Here is a 12,489-nt window from a genome sequence, read left to right as displayed (position 1 = left end):
TATAACTATGTTTTAATTTATCAATTAACAACAATAGAAAAGTCAAATTTTGTTGATGAATAGTACTCAGTGATCAAATGGAGCAAGCTTTTAAAACGGAGGAAGTGTAGTGTATGAATAAGTTGAGTTGTGGAAAGCTTCAGTAGAAAAGACAATTTTGTTCGTATAAGCTGAGCTTTTATTAAAGGAATATTGGTATCCAATTCTTAAACATCGTCATTCTTTTTATTTTATCGCTACCTTTATTTTAATGAACTGACAATATTGCCTCTGAACTATAATATAATAATAATAATAATAATAATAATAATAATAAAAATAATAATAATGATAATAAAAATAAAAATAATATTTTAAAAGTAATAATAATAATAATAATAATAATAATAATAATAATAATAACAATAACAATAATATTTCAACAAAAATTTTAAAAAAAGTTTAAAGGCGTGAGTCGCACAAAACCCGCGACTTGGCCACGGCTCAGTCGCACGTTTTGTGCGACTCACCCCTTAAATTTTTTTTTCTTAAAATTTTTTTTAAAATATTATTTCTATTATAATAATAATAATAATAATAATAATAATAATAATAATAATAATTATTATTATTATTATTATTATTATTATTATTATTATTATTATTATTAATAATAATAATATTATTATTATTATTATTAATATTATTATTATTGTTATTATTATTATTATTATTATTATTATTATTATTATTATTATTATTGTTATTACCTTTTTTAAATATTATTTTTATTTTTATTATAATAATAATAATAATAATAATAATAATAATAATAATAATAATAATAATAATAATAATAATAATTATTATTATTATTATTATTATTATTATTTTAATTTTTTTAAAATATTATTTTTATTATAATAATAATAATAATAATAATAATAATAATAATAATATTTTAAAAAAAATTTAAAAAAAATTAAAGGGGTGAGCCGCCGTCGAGTCGTGGGTTTTGTGCGATTGAGCCGCGGTAGAGTCGCGGGTTTTGTGCGACTGAGTTGCGGCTGAGTCTTAATTTTTTTATTTTTTATTTATTTAAAAATTTTTTAAAATTTTTTTAAAATATTTTATTATTATTATTATTGTTATTATTATTTTTTAAAAATATTATTTTTATTTTTATTATCATTATTACTATTATTATTATTATGATTATTGTTATTTTAAGTCCAGGGATATTTTTGTCATTTTATTATTATAGGGGTGGCGATGTTTAGCAATAACCATATTGGTAAAAACATCAAACATTTACAACATTTTATTACTTTTCTATATATGAATGCAATGACCGTCTTAAAATTGAATAGAGGAAGTAATGACTTCTTGAATATAGAAATATAAATAAATATTTTAGTCAAATTTTTTATAAATAAAATTTAGTCTAGAGAGATCAATATTATGAAACTATTTATTTTAATGGTATGAACAATGAAAAATATGAACCATATTTCCTTTATTCAAATACTTTAATTAATACGAATCTCATTGTTGATAACTCTTTACTTTCTCCGTCCTAATAAATTTTTATTGATAATTATATTTCTCTTTGCAACATTCATTGTATTTTGATATTTCCTTTGTTCAAATATTATGTTCTAGTTTTATTTTACTTGCATGATATTTTATGCATGCAAGCGACTATATAAAATAGTGAAAAAAATAAAAAAAAACAAAAAAAAATAAAATAAATAAATTAATGTCCATTTTAGATTATTTGTTTTCCTTCTCTAATCTTTTCAGTTTGTATTTTGTTTTCTTTAATCCAATATTTGGGCTTCGGATTTGGATCCATGTCCATATTAGATGTTTCGATTCCCTGTGAATTTAGCTTGATTTGTGTGAATGTTTTATACTAACCCATTTCACTATACTTGTTATATTAGACTTTTTATGCAATTTAATGTATTATTTTGATCATTTATATATTAAACTATATATATATTTAAAAATTATAAAAACTTTATAGTATTAAAATATGTGATTAGACAATTCAAAAAAAATCCCACTTACCTATATTTTTTCCTAACACATTAACCGCAATATATAAAATAAATTTTGAACGATTCATCATCATCATCAACATCATCCTACCCAGTGTATCCCGCTCATAGAAAAACTATAAAAGATTAACAGTGTCAAAAAATACTTCCTCTTTTCCTATATAGTCGCAACATTGGAAAAACAAACACTATTCACTTATCTTCCTTGATTTGTGATTAATTCGTAATCTATAAGTTAAAATATAGTCAAGTGGGACCTTGTTAAATTCGCCTCGATATTGCAAATATTGTACATAATTATAGATATTAAGGATTGAATTAGTGCATTGAACTGCATAAAAAAGCAAATATTGCAAATATTTTGAAATGGAGTAAGTATACTATGTAGCAAGAATTTCAAAATGGAAAAAGTATTTATTTTCTTGTCTCGGTAATAAAATAAGATTTTTGCTTTGCAATTATGGGCATTATTATATATCGTCATCCTTTTCATTTTATCGTCATCCCCTTAATGAAATTACGAATTTGCCCCTGGACTTAAAACTTGTTTAACAAATGTAAATTGCACTTAATAACACTATTATCGCGACTCTATATATATTGAATTTTCAGAGGCGTCCTTGTAGGATATATGAATTCAAACACGGTACTATCTCTCTAAAAATTCTCTAAAAACGTACTTCGATTTTAAACAAGCTGTTAGTTGGAATCGATTAACTATGGCTAACGAAAGCGACTATGATTCGGATCCGGTACGTACTTTAATCGATTTGAATCGGTGTATTTTTTTTTAAAAAAAAAAGAAAGTCGCAAAAACTGGGCGAGTAGACCACGGTTCATTCCCACAAAACGTGCGAGTGAACCACGGTCCAGTCGCACGTTTTGTGCGATTGGTTTATTTTTTATTTTATTTTTTTATTTTATTTTTTTTAATTTACATTATTATTTAAATTATTATTATTAATATTATTATTATATTGTTATTATTAATATTATTAATATTTTTTAATTATTTTTATTATTATTATTATTATTATTATTATTATTATTATTTTTATTATTATTATTATTATTATTATTATTATTATTATTATTATTATTATTATTATTATTATTATTATTATTATTATTATTAATTTTTGTTATTATTATTAATGTAAGTAATTTATATTATTAACATTACTATTATTTTGTTATTATTTATTTAAATAATTTATAATTATATGTTATTATTATTTTTTTTATTTTTTAATATTAATTTGTTTTATTATTATTACAATTATTTTATTATATTTTTTGTATAGTTATTATTTTAATATTAATTATTTAAGTAAATTATAATTTTTAATTAATATTAAGTATTACTAATACTTTAATATTAATTATTAAAGTAATTTATAATTTTTATTTATTATTGAATGTTTTATTATTAACGTTTGTATGTATAATTTTTTAATGACCTAATATATGGTTTGTTTCATATTTCAAATTTGCAGGACTTTGAAAACTTAGGAGACAAAGTAGATTACTCCGGTAGATTTGTTACGGATAAGGAATTTGTTTCCTTAGATGAATTACATATTTGGGCCGATGCGATAGCAATAACAATTGGTTTTCAATTTACACATGCTTCTTATAAACAAAAAGAAGGACGTTCCAGAGTTAGTGTGTATTTAAGATGTCACCGCTATGGTAATATTAGGGGTGATTTACATAATCTACATAATGCTGCCCGACCTAGTTTTAAAAGTAGAAGTTGTGGGTGTAAATTTTTGATTGTAGCAAGTAGTCGTAAACCAGGAGAAAGACCTTGGACGACAAGGGTGTGTCCTGGTGAAAAAGGAAGACATAACCACCCGTTGTTAGTGTACATAGATGGTTATGTAAGGGCAAATAGGATCAATGTAGATATTCGGGAGCATATACGACAGCTTAGTGCAACCGGCATGCAACCGGCCTTTATCATGACTTCTATTAGATAAAAATTTCCTGGTTTTTTTACTAGTATGAATCTGATTTATAATGCTAGGCAATCAATAAGGAAGGAAGAGATGGAGGGTAGGACTCCCCTTCAACACTGTCTTTATATGGCCACAGAACTTAATTACGTGGTCTGGACAGACTTGGATAATGAAGGGGGATTGAGCAGATTATTAGTTGCAAATCCTACCTCTATCCAAATGATACGTACGTGGCCGTATGTTGTGTTGATAGATACAACGTACAAAACAAACAAACAAAAAGTGGCCACTATGTGAAGTGATCGGAATGACGACAACCAGTCACAACTTCTTGGTTGCGTTCTGTTTGATGCGAGATGTGGCGGCTGTGTCATATTCGTGGGTGTTGCAGGGATTGAGAGATATTTTTGGCACAGCTCAGACTCCTAGCGTCATTGTAACCGATCGAGACGAAGGCTTATCTGCAGCTATACGTGACGTCTTCTCAGGTAAAAAGGTTTTGTTAATTAATTGTTGTTGTTCTATCTATTGAACATGTCATAATTACGTTCACTGTAGTGTTTAATGTAGATTTGCGGCATTTGTTATGCATTTGGCATATTGCAAACGATGTTGAGAACATGGTGGACAAGTTGTGTGGCGGAAAAAGAAATCAACAAGGGCAGGTATTCAGGAAAAGTAGATAGAAACCCTTGGTTGAAAGTTCTACAATTGACGAATTTGAATAGAGATGGCAATCGATCATGACTACCTGGTCGGTTAGGAACAAAAAAGTCGTTCGGTATTTGGCTGGAACATGGATTCCACTTAAAGAGAAATTTGTGCGTGCGTGGACGAATGAATGTTTGCACATGGGTAACCAGACTACCAACAGAGTTGAAAGCCAACACTCGTCTTTCAAGTATTATCTTGGTAGCGGTAATAGCTCATTTGATACCCTGTTCAAAAGGGCACACGCACAGATTACAAACCAGCAAGCTAGGATCCGACAAGCGCTACAGGAATCCATGAATTCTGTAGCAAGGTCGTTGTGACAACATTTCTTTAGACCTTTATATCGCCACGTATCTATCTATGCCTTGGAACAGCTGTGGCTTGAGCATAACCGTATGTTAGATTTGGGTGATTATGTACTTAACAAATGCGGTTGTGTACTTCAACGCACCCATGGATTGTCGTGTGCTTGTTATTTATATATGTCCATCGTTTCACAAGGTGCTTTGTATTTGGATGACATTCGTCCATTTTGGAGTACTTTGACGTACACAGAGGTAGGAGAAGACACCAACGAAGGAGTACGATACGCGAACGCCGATGACAAAGAGTACTTTCAATCTTTGGTCGATGAAGTCCTAAAATCTGATCCTGCAGTTGTACGACGCTTGTCTCAGGTACTTGAGTATGAACTACACCCTGATGGAGCCGATATACCTGAGCCTTACGCAAGTCCACCTAGAAAGGGAAGACCAACCACAAGCAAAACCCTCAGAAGAAATAAAAGCGCATTTGAATATAGCAGATCCTCTTCTCGTGGTTGAGGGTCTAGATCTTCATCCCGCGGGAGATCTGGTCGAGAAACGCAATCCCCAGTTGGAATTAAGTTTAGTTTCAACTTATCCGGTACATGACTTTCCTTTCCGTTATTTAAATTAGTTTGTTACAACTTAATCTTACTAACCTTATTTTCAATAATTGCAGATGATCCAAGAGGTCTTGACTTTTCACTGTTTTCATGGCTTAATCACATCCCGTACATTCTTCCTCCTTACTTGTTTGATTGGATTGATGTCTTAGGTGATGGTAACTGTGGATTTAGAGTTATTGCCGCCACAGAGTTGGAAGGTGAGGAGGCATGGCCTCTTTTAAGACGTGCTATATGTATGGAAATGCAAATGAATAGAGACCAATACCTAAGTTTGTTCAACTATTAATAAACGACGATTCATCTCCACTGCCGCCAGTCATCAACGTTGGAGAGGAGTAGTTGACAATTGTTCCAGACATATAGAAACACATTTTACTAGTACGATTATGCTTTGGAATAAACTATGCGGGCCACGACCACCACAACGTAATAACACTGCTGAAGATGTTGTAAATTTAGATGGTCCATAGTGTAATGTGATGTGTAAATCATTATTCAGTTTTAGTATAGAAATTGTAGATGGGATTCAATTTGTAGATAGTCCATAGTTATACTATTGTGTACGTCATTACTATAGAAATTGTAGATGAAATTCATTGTGTATAGTAATGTTGTAAATTAATAAAAGCATTGATGTAAACATGAATTAAATTTAATGTAAAAAGCTTTGATGTAAATAAATAAACGTATTAATGTAAATTGGTTTAAATACAGACTATGAAGGGCCATGCCCCATAAAAGCTTGCCATTCGGCAAATAAATCTTTAACATCGTTAAGGTATACATCTAAAGCATGTCTTTACCGGGGATTCATTTCCGCAACAGGAGGCAGTCTCGCCAATGGAGCGACTCGACTCGACCATTCATTCAAAAACTGAAAAGAAAAAAAGGAGATAACGTATGGGTGGGAGCACACTCTGAACCAGCCAACGTAACTAGGATCAACTTCTGATGGAACAGATGCCCGACGAAGTGCCTAATCACCAAGGCGGGCACTATAAGGGAACCTACTCCATGCCTCCAAGTACACAGGCGGAGAAGCAAAGGTCACGGAGTAGGTACTGTGTGCCGGTCGTACAGCCTGGGCTGGTCACAAAGGAGATAGGGGAATAGCCTGCACAAAGCCGACCTGTCGCACTGTCCTCTCCGGCAAATACAGCTCGACGATATCAATGCAAGTGATACCCCCGATGAAGATGGTGCGTAGGTGCTCATTCAGCAATGCCCTTGGAGAAGTCATGTACCGAGTCCATTCCACCTGCATACAAGCCAAGTTAACATATAAAAACAATCTAAAATTAAAATAACATGCATAAGAAAGTGTGATGTGATGTACAATACCTGAGTTTCTGTCATGGAGTCCAGTAAACTCCTGCAGTCCCTCAGCTTGTTGATCTCACGACCTGGCTTGGGCGTGGACCACATCTCCGCCCTAGCCTTATTAGGCACATCTGCTCGGCAAGGATGAAGGCGGAAGACGGGAAATTACTCGTAGACCCATGACTGGAGCAATGTCAGGCAACCCGCAATGGTCTTGCAACCAGCCTTAGATGCCATTCCCAGTTGGCGATACATGTAGGCCAGCGTCACCGCACCCCAGGCGATCTCATCCTGATCGATGTTAACGGCAAGTATCGAGTGAGGTCGCATGCCGGTTCTAGTCTTATCTGCCAGCAGGGTAGAGCCGACAATAGCCATGTAGTAGGCTGTCGACTGGGTATCCATAGCCTGGGACCGATGACACAACTGCATCACTTCAGCAACGTTGACGCAACCACTGGTGAATATCTCTTTTTGCCGTAGCTCGGACATGGGCTCCCCAAACAGATTGGTAATACCGACCTGCCACTCCCCCTCAGAAGGCTCAGCTGGTAGAGAACTTTCAATACCTATGCCCAGTATGCATTGCACGTCGTGCAACATAATCGTCATCTCCCCCCATGGCATGTGAAAGATGTTCGTATTCTGCTGCCACCTCTCCACGAAGGCCGATATCAAAGCACAGTCGATGTGCTGGTGCATAATGTATGGTAGACGGCCGAGGGGAGTAGCAGGTAGAACATCGTACAGCGCATCGGTCATATCTCGTAGTCCGATGATCGCCTCCAACGACTTCTTCCTACTACGACATTCCAGAACCGGAGGCGTACGCTCAGAGCCGTCAAAAATAAGTTTAGCTATGTGCCTGCCATAGCTGGGTATTAGGCGCGTATCTTTAGGCCCCCCGGGCTGGGGCGATGTGACTAACCAGTCCGTTCCAGCGGACTTTGAGCGCCTGCTCCTCGTGGCAGCTCATTATCAACGAGACTATGTCCGACACGCTCAGATGCGCCTGAAGAACTAGGGCCGGCACGTGCGAATCTTTTGTCGGGCCCCATACAATAGTCCAGTCCGCTGGGCGAACAACAGCGCCTTGGTACTCAACATCATCAGCATCATCATCATCACTAGAAACCGCCCAACTACTTTGGAGGCTGCTAGCCTGGTCATCAAAACAAGTACGCATTTGGTACAGCGTACTCGACCGTTGGGCCTCATTGTGTCTGGCAGCCTCTTCCTGCCTAGCCCTCCTAGTAGAACCCCTCACCCCCTCTCATGAGGGTCCCCTCTGAGTAGGGTAGGCTAGAACTATTACCGCTCAACAAGTGTCTAAAAAAATCATTTTCTTTTCCTTGATTACCAGTCATTTACTACAATTTTTGATAATTTAATTAACTATTATTAATAAATAAACATAATCAAACGTTACGTTAAATTAACCACATGAACAAAAGACAATAATTAATTAGCAACAACAATATTTAACTAATCATTATCAATAAATATAATGTAAGAACATATTTATTATTATTATTATTATTAATATTATTGTAATTAATTTTCTAAATTGACAATAATCATAATAATAATAATAATATTAACAAAAATAATAACATTAATAATAATCATAACAATAATAACACAAACAATAATAATAATCATAACACTAATAACAAAAACAATATTTAAAAATAAAATTAAAGAAAAATTTACTAACAATAACATTAACAACAAAAACAACAACAACATCACCAACAAAAATAATAAAATTAATATTTAAAAGAATATAAAAAAGTTAATAATAATAATAATAATAATAATAATAATAATAATATAATAATAATAATAATAATAATAATAATAATAATAATAATAATAATAATAATATTTAAAAAAATAAATTAAATATAATAATTAAAACAAAAATAAAAATTTAATAATAATAATAATAATAATAATAACAATCACAATAATAGTAATAATAATAATAATAATAATAATAATAATAATAATAATAATAATAAGAACAATAATAATAATAATAACAATAATAATAATAATAATAATAATAATAATAATAATAATAATAATAATAATAATAATAATAATAATAATAACAATACTAATATAAATAAAATTAATAATAATTATTCATAAAAAAACGAAAAAAAAGAAGTTAGGGTATGCGAGTAAACCGCGGTTGGCTTGCGGTTTTCCTGCGACTGTCTATTTTTTTTTTAATTTAAAATAATACGATTCGAAAAAAAATTACCTCGTTTAATTTTTTGCGGATTGAATTTCTTAGTTTTTGCTCCAAAAATTTTATGTTGTAATTTTGTTTTTTGAGTGTGATAAATGAGTTATTTAATGTGATTAGAGTATATATAAGAAATTTAGGTCTAGGGTAAATTCGTAATTATCAGAAGGGTGACAATAAAATAAAAAGAATGACAATATTTAAAGATTTGGGTGCAATTATTTGCTTTGCATCCACTTTTTCTGACAATTTCACAATCTTTTTGCAAAAGAGTACTTTGTTTCAGCTCATCAGCTTAAGAGTCAACATAAGCATTCATTTTGTAGGATCAATCCCATCAACATTAAGCGTGGATTTCATCTCATGATTTCTTCTCATGCTTTCAGTTTTTAGTTAGAAGATCTCCTTTTACTTTCTCTCTTCTTTTCACTTGCACCAAACATTTTTGTATGCAATTCAATTTAATTGTCGAATTGTTGTCCAATTATTTATATATAGAATTATATATAGTTAATAAAAACTTTCTCTTATTCTACATATTAATTTACCTTTTGATCATTATTCTCTATAAGACTCTTAATTTGTATTTTATGCATAATTAGATAGATTAAAGATTAAAATATTATCTCAGCAAGATTTAAAAAAGCAAATGAGACTCGTACCCTAAATAGGAAAGAATATAAAATTATGATATTACGATAATATATAAATTATCATCGAATGATAAAATAATGTAAAAATTAGTTTAGATACCAGTAAAAATAGAACATAGGAAATATTTACTATTATTACCTCATTTGGTTTTGCGTTGTATATTTGTCAATACACATCTTTCATCTTAAATGTTTTTGATGTTCATAATCAAAAATTAAAAAATTTATAATAAAATACATTGAGATGAATTATACAAAATATAATTTGACTATGTTCTAATTTATAGATTTAAAATAAAACACGAATTGAGAGTCATCGATAAATATTACTCTATAAAAAATCAAATCATCATACTTAAGAATAAAAATGTTAGAAAAATGACGAGTGTCATCTCTTAAGAGCCTTGACAAATGATTTATTTTAGTGGATAATAGTTTATTACATGACAAATTTTATCTAACTTAGAACCTTATATTTTTTTTGTTTAAAATTAAAGGTACATTAGGTAAAGTATTTGTATGATTTATTAGAGTAATTATCTTTAATAGTAAACTGAGAATTTAATATGTTCAATTAAATGAAAAAAATTCTATATTCGATAAATAATTCTAAAAAAAATTAGTAATTATATTTTCACTTAAATAATTCATGAATTTAGTAAATTTAATAATGATATTGTATATACTTACATTATTATCTAAAATTATTTTTAATATATATTCCGTACAGCCAATATGTTCATTGCATAAATCTTTATATTATTATGATAACAATAGTGAATATGAGGAATCGGAGGGAGTGTATTTTTGGAATCACAAGTTGTCTTGCCATAGAGCAAGTTGTTTTTCCAATAAGAAAATAAGCCATATATAATTTATCCTAAAATTATTCTTATTTATGTCTTTGCATTGTACTAATTAATCTAAAATATTTTTCTCAACTATTTAATTAATAAACAATAATTTACTAAAATTATTATTAATGTAACAATAGTTATACTAATTCTTGTAAAAAAATATCAATAAAATAATAACTTTATTAAATATTTGTTTAATAAACAATGACACCCTCCTATTTTTTACTACGTTCTAAACAAAACAAGCATTAAGGAAACAGAGAAGCCAAAAACTTAACATCTCAAAATTTTCACTGTTTTTAGATTAGTAACTTCCTTTCAATTAACTTTTAACGTGAAAGGTGAGGTTATATATTATTGAGGCTCAAAATCTTCAGTAAAAACATTGGTAATTCAAATAGAACCCTTTTCATCCCACACCTTGTACAAATTTTAAAAGAGGTCAATTTAACTAATCTATTGGCAACCTCGTCACATTCATAAAAATAACACGTAAAGGAAACATAAACAGTGTTTGACAAATAACTGATAGTTGATAGATATCTAGTTGATAGCTTATTAATGTAACTAATACCAGTTGTATTTGAATACGCTGCTAGAAAGATTTTTTTTAAAAGTAATTCATTTATAACAATAAGTTGTATCTATTAAGTAAATATATTATTCTTATATTTACTTCAATTATTTCGAAATTATGTAAATAAGTTACCTTTAGTTTAGCATTGTATTTAGGTCTCCTTTTTATTGTGTAATTCATTTAACTTCTATTTTTGTATAGTATAGTAATTAGCTTACTTCTAGGAGTAAATTAAAAAGTCTAGGCCATAGTAATATATATTTGTTTGAAATCAATGAAAATTATCAATTCTCTTTTTTATATTCTTTATAGTTTATAGCTATTACCAACTAGCTAATTTATTAAACATTAAATTCAAATAATTTTACTGCCTAAATATCTATTAATAAATATCAAAATAAACAAAAATTGTTCGATTAGCTATTCCACCAAACATGAGCCTAAGTCAACATATTTCATTAACTAAAAAATCTTGGTCAACAAGTAAGCGAGGGATGAGCAAAAATTTTAAGCATCCAGATTTCAGCAGATATAAGACTTGAATCCAGGTTGTCTGTGTATCCTTGAAAGAAGATTGATTAATGAAGAAGACAACCAGCTATATTTTTGCTGTTTTGAGAAACGCGCCAGGAGCTATCTTGTTTCAATACATCGACGCAACCCATCATCAATTTGCATCACACAAGTAATACAAATACGACGAAATTTATCAATTTTTTTAATTAGACCAACTAAATTTGAGTTGTAATGATAGTTTGTCTCATATCGATAAATAAAAAATAGGGTATAATTTATAAATCATTAGAGTCGTTCCTTTAATGGCTATATGATTTTGTAACTCGTGTTTTTTGTATTATATAATGACAATCACGATAAATCTAGTCCACTTTAATATGGTATTAGAGCCGAAGGTTCAATTAAAAACTGAAGGATAGGTCCAAAAAGAATTGCACCCTAATTGATTATTCTCACATGCAAACTTGACAGGGATTCACATGTGACGGGAGAGTTGGAATAGTTTGTCTCACATCGATAAATTTAAGATGGCGTGTTGATGTGAATGGGCTATGGCAATGGTGAAGAAACAATAACAAAAACAAGAGCAAATAAAACAACTAAAATAGAGCACAATAATGGAAGAAGCAAACACAAGAATTATGAGGTATCTATGGATACC

Source organism: Amaranthus tricolor, chromosome 2 (genome assembly GCF_026212465.1).
Source record: "Amaranthus tricolor cultivar Red isolate AtriRed21 chromosome 2, ASM2621246v1, whole genome shotgun sequence".
Lineage (NCBI taxonomy): Eukaryota > Viridiplantae > Streptophyta > Magnoliopsida > Caryophyllales > Amaranthaceae > Amaranthus > Amaranthus tricolor.
Note: the sequence above shows the minus strand (reverse complement) of the source record.